At 33.6% G+C, this 12,619-nt stretch overlaps 1 long non-coding RNA gene across 4 annotated transcripts; it reads left to right on the forward strand.

Annotated features, from left to right (window-relative positions):
• Positions 1-5,336: 5,336 nt before the first annotated feature.
• Positions 5,337-12,584, forward strand: LOC107024292. 4 transcript variants are annotated; one of them, XR_003579588.1, is made up of 4 exons: positions 5,337-5,483; positions 5,686-5,786; positions 9,291-10,684; positions 12,371-12,584. It is a non-coding gene; the product is annotated as an uncharacterized LOC107024292 (long non-coding RNA). The 4 variants fall into 4 exon arrangements; XR_003579589.1 differs by having other exon boundaries at positions 9,291-10,546; positions 12,366-12,584; XR_001457332.2 differs by having other exon boundaries at positions 9,291-10,546.
• Positions 12,585-12,619: the final 35 nt, after the last annotated feature.

Here is a 12,619-nt window from a genome sequence, read left to right on the forward strand (position 1 = left end):
TATATATATATATATAAAGTAATGTTCTAACATATGATGTGCTGCAAAAAGTTGTAAATTTTCCGCTATTTTTATGATTATGCAATGAAAGATGTGTAAGGTCTTGTCTTAGACCTCCTAGAGGTCGACGAGTCCGTGTTAACATTCGAGGATACCATAACTTCTAGGGTATACCATCGGGTCGTAGCAAACTTGGTATGAGAGCATAAAGTTTTAGGATTTCTTTTTAGATTTGAATTTCTCATATTGCCACGTCTAGTCTACTCTCGTTTATTGGTGGTGTGTCGCGAAACATCCATTAGCGAGAGGCTATAGGAAGATAAGGTTTACCTTCTTCACCACTCTTATATCGTGCCATATAACTCTACTCTATATGATTTCTCTCTTATATTTCCTTGTCTGGTGGTCTTTTAGATGTGATTTCTTGGAAGGGATGATTTCTCAATGTTTGACGAAGAAAAGGTGAGTTTTGATACTTACCTTTGTTTTATGGTTGATAACTAAATGTGAAGGTCCATGTATATGTGGATGTGGTTCCATTTATGTCTAAAGGTGGCATATGGGGAATCAGATGTTACGTTGATGATTTATGATAAGGTATGGCTACAGCTTGTTAGTAGTTGTAATGGTTGAATGTAGTTCCCCATGGAATGATAGAATGCCTAGGATTGTAGCATAATATTTTTGTGTAGGCTTGAAAAGTCTTGGTGAATGTGGTAAATAGTGAGATAGACGCATGTTACCTCTGTATATGTGAAATGCTTCATAGTTTTCCTTGTGTGGATTCGAACCTTTTGTATAGGCTTGCTCCTTAGGAGGGGATATATTGTGTTGAGACTTGTATGGTGATTATGAAGTGTGCTATTTAATGGTAGAAACATTATGAATAGTGAATGATTTCCTCTATGAACCTATTCTAAAAGTAGTAAAAAGCGTAAATTTAGTTTTATTCCACAAGTGACAAGTATGATTACCCTAAGGTGACTTAGGGATATTCATAGTATATACCCCTTAGCTCCTCAAGATAAGGAGAGAATTGAGGTTGACCTACTTTGAAGTGGTTACTTGTCTTTTAAGCTTGAATTTGAGTATGGTCAATTGTGGAAGTGCATATATTGTACCTAGGCATGGTTGGTTGGAAAGTTCCACCATGAATAGTTACCCTTGTAGGTTGGTCTTGACTTGACATTACCTTGGTGTTTAAGGGCATGATGTTCTTAGGCTTACCCCAAGTGTGTGAGGGGGGGGGGGGATAATGTGCATAGTTTGTAAGAATTTAAGTGCCCTTGATGTCGCTATGGTAAGTTCTCTTGAACTTTTTTAGGTTGAAAAATCACTTTGCATTGATGGTATGATGGGTGTTCATAATCTTAGATCCCAAGAGAGGGATGATATGTTTAGTTAATGAGGGTTGTAAGATAAATTACCCTAGAGTTGAGATGAGTTGCTCTTAAATGGGTTTATCCTAAGTGGGGAGATGATTTGAGTAGTAAGGTTGTAGATATCCCTATCTTTTCCTTCTATTCTTACTCAAGCTTGAAACCAAAGAGTTCTTAAGTAGCTTGTTCATAGTAGGAGTCTTGCATAAAAGGATAAGTTTCATGTGCTTAATATGTTATGCATACCTTAAATGGCACTATGTTATGCTTATTAAGAAAGGTCATTATTGCATGAAAAAGGAAATTTTTATAAATTTTCATGTCTCTCATGTTGTTGTGCATCCTTATATGATAAATGTGCAATTTGATTTCATGAGATACCTTAATGAGCATGCTTTATGTCCCTTTAATGTGTGGTTCCTAAGCCTCACCAAGAGAAATTGTCCCCTTTGGATAAGATAAGATGAGTCTCTTTGAAAAAAAACGTGTGACCTTTGAGATTTGGGAAGTGTTATTATAGGCTCACTCTTGAGAAGTGATGATTGGTCTATCATATGTTGTTGATGTTCCTATAAATGATGATAAATTTCCCGAAACGATGCATGCCTATGAAATCTATGATGTGCTAGAAATTAAAAGCGAAATTTATTTCTTAATATGGTGATATGCTTTGTATGACCTACCATGTTAATTTCATAAGGAAGGAAGTATAAGCATAATGTGGTTTGGGTTAAAGAAATCCTTCTTAGTATTAATTAACCTCTACGCATTGCTTTTATGTGAACTCTATGATGCCATGTGTGTATGTTATGACTAGGACAAGGTAGTTCCTTCCTAAACAAATCTAAGCATGGTAATGTCATGTATGACCTTGATGGTATTATGTCTAGAATATATTATTGGCGTTAATCTACTTTATTTATGAGTCTTGTGCAACTAAATGAAATGTTCAAATTTTCTCATGAGTTGAAGTGTGGATTATGCCTAAGTGTGCAATTGGAATCCATAGTATGTTTCACCTTGTTGATGAAATAATGAACATGCCTAAAGTTGAAGAAGATAGTCCCTCCAAATGGCAATGAATATGAAGAAGTATGTAAGCATGGAATGAATTATAGAAGTACTCCATGTATGACTATGTTGCTTTGAATGCATGCTAGAATGAAATTGGTGTTCCTTGTATGTTGGTGTATTGACTTTTATGTGAAAACGTGTTGAAGTGTCGTGAACTACTATGGGAGTCATTGAGTCCTTGAAAGTGATTAAATCATTTAAGTGTCATTCGAGAAGGAATGTTCCCAAGTGGGGGAGTATTGTTACACCCTAAAATTAAACTAAGGTATCTTGAGCCTCACATGAGCCTAAAAAGTTTAATAACATGTTATAAAGTGTTTTATATCTTTCATAATTGATTTGAAGTCATTTGGAGGTCAAACGTCCAAGATGTTTGAAAGTTGGTCTTTCGACGTGCTAGCGAGTCCTTGTATGTTTGCCCTGTTTTTATTTGTTTTTTGGAGTCGAGAGGCAGTATAATTGACCCTAGTACCTTAGTAGACATGTTAAAGGTCACAACGTCCGGGTACGACTCCCCGGGTACCACCCGAAGGGCCTCCAAGGATGACCCAAACCTTGGACAAGAGGCTGCCCAAAGCAGCGAGCAGGCCAAGATTTGGACTTGCCCTGTGCGACGCGCGCCTAGCGCGCACCTCACTGCCTCAAAAATTATTTGGGGCAGAATTGGACGGCTGTCCCGCGATGCGCAGCCCACTCCAAGATTCGGATCCGTCGTTTTTAAGTCAATTTTGACATGTCTAAAAGTTCCAATTCAAATGGGGGTGTTTTGGTAGCTTAGGGGAACGTTTATTAACTGATTTTAGGACATTTTTAAACCCTTTACCAAGCAAAAACCTCAAAAACCCATTAAGAAATCAAATTCCCAAAGTTCTCTTCTCTTCCAAAAACCCCAAAACCTCCATTGAAGACCAAAATCAAGAACAAGCTATGGAGGTGGATTCTTGGAGCTTTCTTCTCAGATTTTCATGGTCTTTTTAATGTTTAATGTAGGGTATTCCTTCATCCCTAGATAACAATTCATCTATCGAGTCCATTGAAAGGTTTACTCAAACATGATTCTAAGTCAAAAATCTGATCTTTCAATCTAGCTATGGATTCATTGTCAAAGTGATTTCAAAAGCATTCTAAAGATGAATATATGTTTATCTACTTATTTTATGATGAATTTATATCAAATTTTATAAAGTATCCATGATCTCCTTATCCTCTAAAATTATGTTATGTTATGGGTCTTGTGATCTTGACTAGATTATAGTTCAATTGTTATTAGATTGTAGTATATTGATTAATCCTAGTATTATCTATATCAATTAATTATTAATTGTTGGGAATTGAACAAGATGATGATTAAGGAAAACATAGTTCTCCTATGCATCATTACCTATTTCTATGTATGTGAAGTATATGATTAATTAAGTTATGAACATGTGTTATTAGAGGTGTGATGTGAAGGTAGATCTCTCATGCTATGCACATACACATGATGAATGATTGTATGATTACGTGAAAGGATGTTCTCACATGAAGTAGGGTCTATGATGAAAGGACATTCTCATCTTAGGATCCTTTGAGCTATATGATTGTATGAAGGAGCAAGCTCCTAAAGCTTTTTTTATTAATTAATACACTAAAGCCTTAAGTATATTTAAAAAAGGGAGTCAAACCCTAGCACCAACAGAACATGACAAATCAGAGTGGTCGCTTCACGTTAGCAAGTCCGGGTTCCAACAAAGAGAACCTTCACGTTAGCAAGTCCGGGTTCCCAACCTAGATGTTGTCTCATGAGATGGAAACCTCCACGTTAGCAAGTAAAGGTTTCTAAAAGAAATCTCCATGTTACATAACTACGTGCCCCCGTAGGTTATAGCTTGTGTTTTCCACCTAGGTAGCTATATATGAATGCTTGCACCTTAGGCAAGTGTTAACCCTTTCTTTTTGGTGTGGGAGTAGAACACCGGATTTTATGTAGCTAACATGGTCTATGTTGGTTATGGCTAAATCTCCCAAAGAAAGAAATGAATTAAGATAAGATTATGGACTCTAATCACAAACTCCTTGAGAGGATTACTTAGTATAGGTAGGATTATGACCCCTACCCATGCATTGCACAAGTGAACTTCAAGAAAGGATAAGATTAGTACATGTATACAAGTAAGACTTATATGATGTTACGTATAAATTGTATAATGCATTGTTAAGTGACTTGGCAATGATTAAGACATGAATTATTTGTGTGTGTGAATTACACCTTGGTCTTCTAAGTGGGTATACTTATTATATGTGGACGTATGGGACACCATGTGTACGTTGCACAAGTAAGCTTCTGGAGGATTTGTGAGGGTGAAGTTAGTAGTGTATGATTAAAGTGTAGGAAGTATGATGAGTATTCCTATGATGTTTTGAAGTATGATGAATCCTTATATGATGCTATGAAGTATGTGGCATTATGTCTAGTTGTGAATGAAAGTGTTATCACTTGTTGAGTATGTGATGCCTAGTCTAAGTTGACTTCACAACACCATTTTAGGCCTATGACCACATTAAATCTGTACAACGCTTGCAAAGTGATGTCGAAAATGTTTTTGGGTATGCTTTTAAAGCATAGCCAATGTTTTTAACTTTTGGGCACGATAATATTGGCAACACTTGTAAAACGTACTCTTAAATAGAATAGGCTACACTTTATATGTGTTGTTATATTATGATATAATTAGCAACAACAATTTAAATATTTGACCACACTTTTAAAGTATGTTGGTTTTATAATTGTAAAAACAACACATTACAAGTGTAGCCTTAATGTTTTCACTGAAACATAATATTTCCTCCGAAATTTTCAAGTCCAACACAAATTTTTATTTAGAAAAAAAATGTCATAAAACATAAAACCTTTCAACTTTATATTTTTCTCCATACTAAAATTTATAATTTCTTCAAGAACAAAATTTTCTCCTATCATCAAATTTTCCCCAAAACTTTTAGGTCATTGCTCCAAATCTAAGACTTTCAAAGGGCTCACAAATTAACAAGGTATTTCTTCATCAACACATAAACTAAAGATTTTTCACAAAGAAAAGTGAAGAATCGTTTGAAAATTTCCTTCATTATAATCGAACTGCGATTTTGCTACAATCTGAACGTTGCTCATCATTAATCGGTTGTCTAGCTGTTCTTGTCAGCTTGAAGAAAAAAATTTCTCCAAATCTAATTTTTTTTCGTTTCACTATTCTAGTCTTGTTGGTGAACATGATCGAATAAATTTCATTACTTCAGACGATGGTGTCTTAAGGCTTCATCATATTGAAAGGATTTGGTTGAAATGGAGTTTCTCAGGTAAAAACTTAATCTTTAAAATTCCAAATTAATGGCATCTGTGATTATTTTTTTGATATTCTTTTGTTGTTGAGATGATATTTTTATTGATTTTTTGTAGTCTAGCTTGTGTTTATACTACCCACATCAGTTAATTCTTTGCCCCATTTTTCTCTTTTAGATTTATTAGTTTCCTTTAAACCCATTGCACTCAAAGATTACCGAAGAAAAAGAAGAGTAAAAGTTTAATCCTTAAAAGTCTTAATTTATGGAATTTGGATTATTTCTTGAGTTCTATAGATGATTTTTGTTGATTTGTGGGAGTCTAGTTCGTTTTTTATCTAGCCACATCAGTTAATTCTTTTCCCAATTTTTCTCTTTTATATTTGTTAGTTTCCCTTAAACCCACTACACTCAAAGATTACAGAACAAACAGTAAAGTAGAAAAGGACAGCAAAAATAACAAAGAACTACTTTTTGGTGAAGTGGAAAATTTAATAGTCAATATCTTAGTCGAGTGCAACTTAACTTCCAACAACTCAACAATAATTTGTATAAATCTGTCCTGATTTCGTTTGATTAATTCAATTTCTGGATCAGTTGTAGGGTTAATGCTATTGCTGATACCACAACATTTGACTCTTGAATTATCATCAAAAGTTTAATCAATTTCTAAGAAAATTTGTCTTTCCGATGTTCAATAGCCCTAAGATGAATGACCCATTATAGGTAATGTTTTCAATGTCTTTATACCACTATTTTTCTCTAACTAAAGGTTATGTCATTGGGTATCAACGAAAATTTTAAATGTTTGAATAAAGGTTCGTTCTTGATGCGTGTAGAACTTCAATTTTTAGGTTGGGATTGTGGCATAGTAGAAACATAATGAGGCAAATTGGATCAGAGTTCGTACTTCTTTAAAAAGTTGTTTACAACATGAACTGCTTCGGAATAGAATTTCTTCATCTCAATTAGTTCATTGAATTTCCTTAATTGCTAAAGATATATTTATCGACATTAGTTCTTTGCTTAAAAGAAGTTCTATGTTGTTTTTAGCACTTCAACACTTTGTCAATTGTGCTTAAGCCAGAACTGTCCTCGACATCTCATCCAGCTTCATTGACTCTGTGGTTGATAGTCTTTAAACAGTTCTTCAAGTTTCAACATTTATTGAAATTTATCTACTCTCAACCTTTTGTAATAGTGTGAGGGAGAGGATTGTTCTTGATGTATTTCTTCGGTCACACTCGTTTGTATTTCTACTATGTTAAATTACGAATAAGATAGTGCAACTTGATGCTTTATATTTGTATAACTTAATTATATGTACCACCAAAGACAGACACCCGCAAATTTCTAACTGAATATTCATCCATTTTTTCATTTATACTAGTTCTATTCTCTCCCTTTCATAAATTCTTGGTTTGAAGCATAATTAAGATGAGCTTAAATCTCATGTAGCCTTTTCTTTGCTGCTGCAATTGTGTTGTCCAAGCTACCTCCTTAATGTTGTAGTAGCTTTGGTGATTCTTTGCATAATTTCAATCTAGTCCAAAGTCTAAACGTGTTTGTCCCCCAAACTAGTTGCTGCAAGCTATGATCTACACTATCCATGAATTTCTCATCCTTAGTTAAAATGTTAATGAACCTGAAAGACATTCTTCTCAAGGTTGTAGCTCTGGTGATTTCCATATTTTTTCGGAGAGTTAACTGAGAAGTGTTTTTCCTCCAATTGAGTTGTAATGTGACCATATTATGAAATGCATTCCTTGTTACATAATGCTCTGTCTATTTTGTTCCATATATGCCTATTAGTCAAAGTAAATACTCTTTCAGTTGCTTACGTGTTAGTTAGGATTAGAGTATCAATTACTTGTTGGAAATATCTACTCTTAATTTTGTTTACTGGTTGGCCTCATTTTCTCTCCTCAAATGATAACGGAGAGTTGAAGTTTCCACATATGCACTAAGGGGTAGTTATGTTAGCAATCAACCTCATCAAACCATCCTATAAGTCCCTTCACTTATACAGGTTATTACTTCCATTTGCCATTGTTATATCACACTTAATTTTTGTTTTTCTGTCAACAACTGTAAAATGGATGCACTAGCCATGTGTTGCCTGAACAATAACCTCCTCCTCAGTTGCCTGAATAGACACTCATGATCAGTTTCATACAGACATTGCTGTTGAATATTTGTTTTCTCATCCATGTGAATTCCATCTTGGTTGTGATTATCCAGATATGTTAGTTTACGTGTTGCAGCTTGATTTTCTGATGTTCTTCAGTTTTTATTGACTTCATTCTCGAGAAAGGTTAAACATCATACTAGTTAAGTTCATATCGTTGTAGTTTTTTATAAAATCAACAGTTGCATATCGGTCAAGTTCATATGAGCATTGTTTGTGCTATTCACTGTTAGTCAAATCGTACATCAAATATGTGAACATGTGCAAGAAAAGAAAGAACAAGAGAGTGAATATATTCGCTGTCAAAACTTACTAATCTGCTCATATACCATCAAAGACAATAAAAAACTTACAGTGTTGAAAAGAATTAAAAGCTGATAGAACCTACTCTTTTTAGTCTTCTTGAGTTATATTTAAAAAGGTAATAAAACCATACATCCAATATATTTAATGTTGGCATCATAGGCTCATCAGAAAGTGAAGATAGAATTCTAAGTCTTTTTGAGTTCCGTTTAGCACCCCATTCTTAGTCGTCTTGAGTTTCTAGTTATTGTGGTCGCCTTCAGCTTGGTTTATTTAATTGTTAATAACCATAAAATTTAGATGTTCAAATTTTTTTATATGTATGAATTAGCTATTTCTTGTTTTGGACATTGATGTGTTGAGGACTGTTTTGATCTAATAGATAGAAGGAAGGTACTTTTAAACTATTTATGATATGTTAAGGCCATTTTGACCCCTTTTTTTTCCTATTAATGTTTTCCCTAGATCCTTAACTATTTCTTTCGTATATTGCTGAACACCATATCTTTACAGCTTTATAATTTATTATTTTCCCATATGCTAATTTGAAGGCTCCTGGTTCAAGGTCATATGTTGAGTTGAAAATAAGAAAATCTGCTAATTTTACAGCTTTGTTATCTTTTACCAACATTTTGAAAATGATTTTTTTCATTGTTGAATTTCTCATACTTGTCCAAAGTAAGTCAGATGTGTTCATGATTGGCATAGTTGGTTCAAACTAAAAAGTATTATGATCTGCCATTCTGCATAGGTTCATTCTACAACTTTTCTCTCATTGTATTTATGTGGAGAACTTGAATTTTCAATAACTTTTGTCGAACCATGTATATGAAACTTATTAAATAAATATATGACTATGAACTCCGTTCTTATTTTGTATGAACTACTTCTAATGTATGTTATAAGAACTCAGAAATTTCAAATCATATATCCTCATATGAGGTAAGACTATAGTCGTAATTCATATTACAAATTTTGATTGATGTATGTTGGAACACTTGAAATCTTTTGTTACTTGTGTTCACATGCAGTTCATGTGAAATTAGAAGAAAAGAAGGAAGATCTAGGTGAGAATCGATGGATAAGTTCATGCAGACTTCTCTACCGCATATCTTGGAGATGCATTGACTCTCAGCTATCAAACTCTTGTGTCACTGTCCTCCTTTTAACCGGTTTCCTTGCCACGATTCTTATGCCTGTCCTTAAGAATGATTTTATCAAGTAAGTGGATTATCCTTCGTTTTCAAAAAGAAAACTAACTACAGTAAAAATAACTCCTATATTTGTCATACTACTTTTTGGCTGCTACAACAAAATATTGTTGCATATCTTATAATAATTCATCATTCCAAAGAAAACGTGTCCGCTATAGAGAGTTCTGACTATATCTGATTGTCTCGAGAAATAACTCTTTCAATTGACAATGTATGCCAAAATGTATGCACATGATGAAGAAGCATTTAACGATCAAGGGAAGACAGGATGGAAGTACATACACGATGATGTCTTTAGGTTCCTGAAACACAATTCATTGTTTGCTTCAACACTTGGTTGTGGTGCTCAACTCTTTACTTTCTTAATCTCCTCTGAAATCTGTTGTTATGATAAATTAAGTCTAATACAAGAAACATTTGTATTATTGTATATTATGTATCTTGTACATAACAATTTTTATATTCATGATGGCGCTTGTCCGGGTGTTGTGTCCTTACAATTGAGGATCTCTATTCACTGCCCTGATTTTAAAATATGCACTCACTTCTTGCGTTGTTGGATACACATCATCCTCTTTCTATTGCCAGCATGAAGAAACTAATATTGTATGTGCTGTAATATCCTCATAAATGTTGAGATATTGTCATCTAGACACTAAACTTGTTGTTTCATTCGAGCTATCACTATAATGTAAACTTAGGTGTATCATGCATTTTTGTTATCATAGTTGATTAAGCATTAACTATTTGCTCGAAAGAGAGAAAACGGCAAGTTCAAATCTCGGGTTGAGATTACTGTTGTGGAACTCGAGACAAAGAGAAACCTATTATGTTGGCTACGAGTTTAGCAGACCCGGTATCTATGGTTCAAATCACCTATATTTCTGCAGGTAGCATAGCATGTACTCGGTAAAAATAGTCAATGGGTCGCAAAATTTTCTAGACGACATTGACATATTTTAAGAACACCCATCTGAATACGAGTCTCACGCATATGTGTTCTTCCACATAAAGAGGTTTAATGCAATGAGATCTAGAGGGCTATATACATCAGGATGGATTCAGCCATTCAGGTAAGAATACTTGACCTCTTTTTTTCTCACTTCCATGTTCTTTAAACATAACTATTTTTTTACTTTCTTGTAGTTTGTTACTCGTTATTGTAACTCAAGTTATGCTAACAAGAACAACATTCGAAAGATGGATTTGTGGTAGACTTATATGATTTATTTTCTCACTCATATCCCTTTTTTTCTGGTTCTTCTTTGTTTCTAGTTGGCTTATTTGATTGTTTGGAAAACATTTTTCTGCATGTACACTAATTGTTGAGGTAATTTTTCAAAAATTCTTTTTTGCCTAATCCGTAGCTGCTTGAACATTTTACTAATTAGAATCTGATTCCTCCTCTATAAAAGGAGGATACTGCTGGTAAATCTTGTTGGTTTGTTAGTTTTGGAAAGGAGGTTTCTCTGCTTTAACATGCTTTAAAACTTTTCGCTTTTGTATGTTTTGGAGAGCTTTGCTGTGACTTTATTATTATGAATCAATTTTAGATTTGTTAGTTTTGTAGAACATTACTGTTGTTACTCAATTTTAGATTTGTACTAAGGAGATTTTCAGTTTATGGTTGCTCTGTTGTGACTTTATTTTTATGGATTAGTTTGACATACTGTGAATTGAGCATATTAAATAGACATGATTTATTTTACCAACATAAATTTTTATTTTGAATGTACAGGAAAATGTCTATAATTGAATTTGAATTGTATGTGTACAAAAGTAAACTCGATCTACTGTAGTGAATGATGAAGAGTTTTTGTATTTTCATGTATGTTTGAATGCATTTGTTTTTTTTGGATTTATTGATATTAGAGATCTTTAAGCTATAAGTTTTGATTATACAAGACATGTTTCTCGAAGTTTATTTGAAATGTATAACTTCGATTTAACTATTAGTTAATTTTGTGTTCTAGGTCATTTTTATGTGTAGTTGTGTGATTATATATTGAGTATATGCAATTCAAAAGTATAAAGTTACATTTTACAAGTGTTTATTTAGATGACATATAAAAGACAACCCTTTTGAAGTGTAACCAATAAAACTGCAAAGGCAACACTTTTAAGTATAGTATTAAAAAAATAGGTGTACCTAATGCATCAAAACAAAGTGTGCCCTTATACCTCTTTTGCTACGCTTGATAAGTGTAACCACAGCTAGTGACATTTAAAAAGTGTTGTCTAATCTTAAAGGTTACGCTTCTTTAGGCCACCCCCTAAATGGTGTTGCTTAAAGTTCAAAAGTGTACCCTTTTATCAAAGGTGACAGTTTTTGCTAGTTTAGGCTACACTTTATTTGGGTGGGCGTTGGCTTAAAATGGTGTAGTGCTTCTTAGGTACACTTGGTGGAAGTAGTATTATGAGATTCTTCCTACACATTGCATTAGTGTTATTCAGGAGTTGTCTTAGATGATGGTCCTTGTGTGAAGTTTATGTCTATGAGGTGATTAAGTCTTATGAATATATGTGGTTGTGTTATGAATCATTTTATGAAAGTCTATTGTAAGGTGACTTCATGGTGATACATTGTACAAGTTCACTAGAGGGTTACTTAAGGAAAGAAGTAAAATAAAAGAGAGGTAATGTACTATATGAATTGAATATGCCTTAAAGTATGATAAATGGCTCTATGTGCTATTATGACTAGTATCTATGTCAATATGATGTATGTGAACTATATTGAGCTTACATGTTGCTATGTTCATGAAGTTTACTTAAAAGACATGTTGCATAATTTCAAATGATTTGTCCTCTTTAAATGCATGTCTTTGAATGGTTATCATACTTAGTGCATTATTGTACTAATACCATTCTTCTTCATCTTTTTACACAAAGTATAGGTGGTGATGGCTACAGGATGTCTCCTACCTGAAGAGCTTGAATAGATCTCCCATGTTCAATTAAAGGGACCCTTATTATTCAAGGGTTGCCTATGTCAAGATGCTTATTTAAGTTGATGTAATTACTTAGATATTATTTTATGTTGCTAAGGGACGTGTCCCTGTCTACTCTACTGATGTTGAGTCTAAGATGACAAAGAAACTTAGAGTCTAACTATGTATTATGATATATATATATATATATATATA

Source organism: Solanum pennellii, chromosome 7, assembly GCF_001406875.1.
Source record: "Solanum pennellii chromosome 7, SPENNV200".
Taxonomy (NCBI): domain Eukaryota; kingdom Viridiplantae; phylum Streptophyta; class Magnoliopsida; order Solanales; family Solanaceae; genus Solanum; species Solanum pennellii.